Source organism: Charadrius vociferus, unplaced genomic scaffold (assembly GCF_000708025.1).
Source record: "Charadrius vociferus isolate BGI_N301 unplaced genomic scaffold, ASM70802v2 scaffold195, whole genome shotgun sequence".
Lineage (NCBI taxonomy): Eukaryota > Metazoa > Chordata > Aves > Charadriiformes > Charadriidae > Charadrius > Charadrius vociferus.
Genome location: NW_009648539.1, coordinates 4,634,350 through 4,640,349, shown reverse-complemented (window position 1 = coordinate 4,640,349; position 6,000 = coordinate 4,634,350). Strand labels below are relative to the sequence as shown.

At 37.0% G+C, this 6,000-nt stretch overlaps 1 protein-coding gene across 1 annotated transcript in view; it reads left to right on the top strand.

Moving 5' to 3' along the window:
- GABBR2 (gamma-aminobutyric acid (GABA) B receptor, 2) overlaps positions 1-6,000 on the top strand; it is a 480,368-nt gene that overhangs the window by 104,245 nt on the left and 370,123 nt on the right. The gene's annotated exons all lie outside the window — the stretch shown is intronic.

Here is a 6,000-nt window from a genome sequence, read left to right as displayed (position 1 = left end):
CGGCATTCCCGACAGTTAGATATGCCCTGTTTAGTATATGACTTGCTTTCAGCTGTGTCATTTCCAGTTCATTTTATAAGGAAGCTAAATGTACGCAGAGTCCAGGTTCCTTTTCTGGGACCCAGTTCCTGCAAGTTGTGTTCTGCAGTGTTTAACTTGTAGGTACTGGGATACTTAATTTCATCTATAACTGAGTTTGTATTTACTATGCTACCTGAAGTTACCTGGTACAATATAAACACATGGTAAGGATAGAACCAGAAAAAAAAAGGTGGTTTATTGATTATAGCTTACGGCTCATTCTCAAAGATTCTAGGTATATATAGAGCATATAGAACAATCTGTCTCCTGTTCTCCCAAAGGTGTAACTTAAAGAGTATATGACTGATCTTGTCAGCTTTAATTTTTATTAAATGTAGGATGTGACACTTGGTATGTCTGAACTTACGTCCAAGCAGAATATTGCCAATTCTTAGGAGTCAGTTCCAGGATATGGCATTCAAGTTATCTGTCTGGCAGGAAGAAGTGACTGGATTTTTTTTTTTTTTTTTATAAAGTAAGGGAAACATCCAGTTTATCTATAATCTAGTGGATAACTTCCAAAAAGTACTCAAATGGGAAGAATATTATATAATTTAGGTATTGATTACACTCAGTTTTCAGAACTTCAGAGCATTTTCCAGAACTACTATAGTTGTTCTTCACTACCTTAACACAACATTCCTTGTTTTACCAAAAGTTGTGCCTAAGGGAGCCATGACATTGTATATGGAACTACTCTACATGTACCAAAACCTGTAATCTTCTAATTCTTTTGGTTCTGTACACAATCTAGAAATACAAGCTCTAATATTGCAAAACCTAGACATTAATAAAAAATAATTTAATTTTAATGTTTTCTAAGATTTCTTCAAGCAAATTCAGAGACTCAGTATCTCCATATTTTGAAGGTACTTATCTCTGCGTGCTGATTCTAAGATCCTATGCACTACTTTAATTATGTATAAATTAATATTTATGAACGTCCAGAATTTTTTCCATGGCAGTATCTCTACTTTTTCTTTGATCATAAAAAGTATAAAATTCTGCACTGTAAAAGTATGATAGAACATGCAGATCAGAGCTAAAAATATTGGGGTTTTAATAAAAACAGGTATGATTTTATAAAATTGAGCAAAATTAAATACTGATATCTGGCAGCATTTCAAATTCTGTGTTTTTTGTTAGCCTATATAGCTCTTTCTTGGATGATGATTAGAACATCTCTTATGAGGAAAGACTGAGGGACTTGGGTCTTTTTAGACTAGAGAAAATAAGACTGAGGGGGGAACTTATGAATGCTTATAAATACTTAAAGGGAGGGTGCCAGGGGGATGGGAACAGTCTTTTCAGTGGTGCACAGTGACAGGACAAGAGGTAATGGGCACAAACTTGAACATAGGAAGTTCAATGTAAACATGAGGAGGGACTTCTTTACTTTGAGGGTGGCAGAGCACTGGAACAGGCTGCCCAGAGAGGTGGTGGAGTCTCCCACTCTGGAGACATTCAAAACCCACCTGGATGCTGTCCTGTGCAACCTGTTGTAGGTGACCCTGCTCTGGCGGCGGGGTTGGACTAGGTGGTCTCCAAAGGACACTTCCAACCCTGACGATTCTGTGATTCTGTGACGATTTAAATTCTTAATAATTTTCTGCATAAAACAGTTCTGAAAAAGTTCTTTCTTCAGGGACAAGTACCTTAATATTGTGGTTGGAAGTTACAAATATTATACACTGATGTCTTATGTCTATTTGATCCTAAGTTTAATTTTTCTTTAGAAATATACCTGAAATATCTGGAGCCATAAGATTGAGAGCTATATTTGCAATGCACAAATGAGATCCTGCTTTAAATGTATTCTCTGGTTTTAGCTTAAATGCACTTCCTAGCTTGGGTACTTTAACATTGGAACAAAGGAACTTCTGAGTAGACAGGCAAGAAAATTTTCTTTAACATGGGAGTGGTCAAACATTGGAACATGTTTGCCAGGAATGGTATGGAGTCTCCATCCATGGAGATATTCGGTATCCTGGGCCTGACCACATTGGGCAGACTGTAACCAGGAGGTTGAGGGAGGTGATCCTTCCCCTCTTTTCAGCCCTGGTGAGAGCACATCTGGCGTGGTGTGTTGATGTGTCCAGATCTGGGCTCCGTGGTACAACAGAGACATGGGTATGTTGGTATGTGTCCAATGGAGGCCCACAAAGATGATGAATGGATTGGGACATCTGCCATAGGCAGAGGGGCTGAGAGAGCTGGGACTGTTCAGCCTGGAGAAGAGAAGGGTTGGGGGGATCATGTCAATGTGTATAAATACCTAATGGGAGTGAGTGAAGAAGACAGAGCCAGACTCTTCTCAGTGGTGTCCAGTGAAAGGACAGGAGGAAATGGGCACAAACTGAAATGCAGAAAATTCCATGTTGTTGCAGGGGTAACCAAACCTAGAGAAACTGTGGAAAGTCCATCCCTGGAGACACTCACAAATGTGACTGGGCAGGGCCTTGAGCAACCTGCTCAAGTAGACCTTGTTTTGAGCAGGGAGGTTGGACTAGACAATGTGCCAAGGTGCCTTCCTGCCTCTGATGTTCTGTGAATTTAGCCCCCAGTTTTCTTTTTGAGTTTTGTACCGTAGACTAAAAAAAAAAATTGAAGTAACAGCAGTGAAATTAAACCAATAGGCTGAAATCACTACAGATTCCCTTATCAACTAAAAAGGATGAGCAGATTTTATTTTAATTCTGTTTAATTCAGTATGCCTTTATTGTTACTGTTTTTTTCCAAATCCTCCTTCAGGCTTTAAAAGCAATAAGAATGAAAGAGAGAGCTATAACCTCTGAGTTGAATTGAATATGAATCCGTGTGCAAATAAGTATTTTTGAAAAACAAAGATCTTAACAACAGAAATAACATTGGTTTGACCCTCCTTTGAGCAGGAGGTTGGACTCTTTGATCTCCTGAGCTGCCTGTCGTTCTGTGATCCTGTGATTCTGAAATTGCTGAGCCATGGCAGTTCCTGTTATGTTTTTAGAACACTAAAGATGGTTCATCTTTCACATGATATAATTCTGAAAATGTTGGCACTATTAGCAGTGGCCAGAGCATTGAAACTTTTAATTCTGGGTTCATGTATTTCTATGTGATAGTAGAGTCTTTGCAAGGTGATCTGTTTGCTTGTTTTTCACATAAAAATAACTGATTTATTTTATCATAGTGCTACAATTATTTTTTTCTTCTGTAGAGGGGTAATGATTTTTGTAATGATTGTATTGAAGAGAGGGGCATAATCTCTAAACTAGGGATAATGTCAGTCCTTGTACAGAGCTTGTCTGCAGTAATGAATTTTATTTTCTGTAGTAGATCATGCATCGCTTTTTCTTAGAGCTGCCATCAGATCTGTGAAATCTTTAATCTGGTGGCATTTTCTAAATAACTCCTGAAGTAGTTCCAGCAGAGAGCTTTCAAGAAAGCAAAGTATGTGTTGTGAAGTGACTTTTAGTACTTTTCTTGAACTGTGGAAATGATAGTGCTTTACCAGCAGTTAAGTACCACTCCTATCAAGTCTTCAAACTAGTGATTTACGCTACAAAGAAGTGTGAAATTAAAATAGATATTTAGAATTGATTATTTTATGATCTGCTTTTGGGGCACATGGCAAGTATTTGTTTGCCTCAGCTGTGTATGATCACTTTTGTATATAAATGTGACCTTCTGTGGCTGGATGTGGCCTGTATAACTTCTTGCTGAGTATACTGACAAGAGGACTGAAAAGTTGTCAAAGTAAATGGATTTCACAAAACTCCCTGTGGCAGGTAGACATTAATATTAAAAGGTATGCAGCATGTGATGTGGGCTTATGTAGGCTTAAAATTATTCTCAAACAAGGAAAAATTGCTTTCCAGAAACTGCACAGTACTGTGTACATACTGCTTCACACCTGATAATAAGCACTTTTGCAAAAACAGCAATAATAGCATTTATGTTCAGATAAACAGAACTTATAACGTCTCTTGCCATAATGAAGCCTGGTGGTTACTAAAGTGTTAAAGCTATTGTTCTAGAAGCAATGTTCTTGGGCCTCTTTGTTAGTTACCAAACAACCCCAACAATCAAAAAATGTAACAGGCAGTAACATTTAAAAGATCTTTTAAAAAATCTTGTTAAGCCCAAAAGCCAAAGAAGAGAGCAGGCAGAAATGTACAGAAATAGTGTAATGAAACAGTGGCTGCCTTCCAACCTGAGCAGAGACTGAATAATTGCATGGCTTCCTCTTCTCTAAAACCAGGATGGAAACTCTGGAGGGGTAGGTTGACTCAGATGGCCAGAAGATCACTGCACTGAAGGTAAAAAGAATATAGGGAAGAGAGAAAGTGTACCTGTTTAACCCAAAATGATTATATTTTGGACAGTTGGTCAAAATATCAGTGGTCAAGACATTCTTTACTTGGTTGTACTTACTTGAGTTTCAAATGAGAATAACTGTAATTGCTCATCTATAAACATAAATTCAACCTTACATATTACTGAATACTACTGGAAAGATTGACATGATTGGAGTGTTAAATTCAACAGTCACAGCCTCTTTAAGAAAGATTAAGTGGGCAAAAGTCAAGAGGGAGCACTCAAAAATAGCATTTCTTGTTGCTGTGTCAGTGACCTCTTGAAAGAAAATGAATATTTAAGGGATTGCTGTCAGAATAGAGAAATATGAAGCAAGTAGTCAGTATAAAGTTATTTCCTGATGTTTGCAGAAGACCATCAAGTCACAGCAGAAAAACAAGATGATGAACTCGGGAGGTAGTTATGATATATACAGGGATATATATGAAGATGTATGACAGAAGACTTCAGTCTGGATAAAATACGTTAGAAACACCAACTTCTTGAACAACAACTACAAAAAGAAAAAAAAAAGGACTATTGAATATAGAGGTTTATGTTTAAATTAACACAGTTTATAATTGTGTATCGTTTAATAGTATTACTCCATATCCAGACATCTACAGGCTGCCCTGATGATAAAAAAATGAACAAACAAAAAACTAACTGGCTTGCTCTCTGACATTTAATAAATATGAAATTTAAAAGGAGAAAGTGATAACAACTGATGGAAATCAGAAGGTAAGAACATTTGGGATGTAACAAGGTCCTGAGCAATCTGATGTGATTAGCGCTGATGTGGGCAGAGATTTGTTCTAGGTGACCTCTGGGGGTCCTTCCCTGCCTAAATTATTCTAGGATGATAAGATAAATGAGAATAGCAGTAAGACATGTTTATTAAGTGTATTGGGAACCAAAGGATATCTAACAATGATACTAGTTCATTGTTAGCAGGAAATAGTGTTGTCAGTAACAAGCATAAACAGTAGAAGTGGTGATTTAATATTCTTATAGTTCCTGTGTCTGTTTTGGGGGAACAGATGACAAAACAAATACTGTAAGCTTTTCCTCAGTAACCTGTGGGCATGATGGTTAGATATTTTAAAAACAACTTGTTCTAAATATTTTTGGATTTAAGTTTTCTGAAAAATTAGTCAAGAACCTTGTGACTGTTTCTCATGAATTTTAATGTCTTGGACCAATGAAGAACTTCAAAGGAACTGGAAGGAAGCTAACACTGCACTAGTAAGTTGAAAGACTATAAAGGATAGTTGGAGTTGGTATGGGCTGAAGTGCGTCCTACAAAATGGAACACGTGATGTAGGTTTTGACTAATGAGCAGGCAGAGGGAAGAGAAAAATGGATTTATGAAAAATTACCTCCTAACAAACTTGTCTTACTCTGAATTATAATTTTTGTTGAGAAAAAGATAATATTTTTTTTTTTTATAACGAGTTAGTTTTTAAGTAATCTCTCATGAAGCATCTGCATTGCAAAGGTTAGGGAATTATAAGTAATGAAAACAAGTCACTAACACAGAGTGATCCTGATTAGTGAGAGAACAGCATGTCTTAATACACTTCA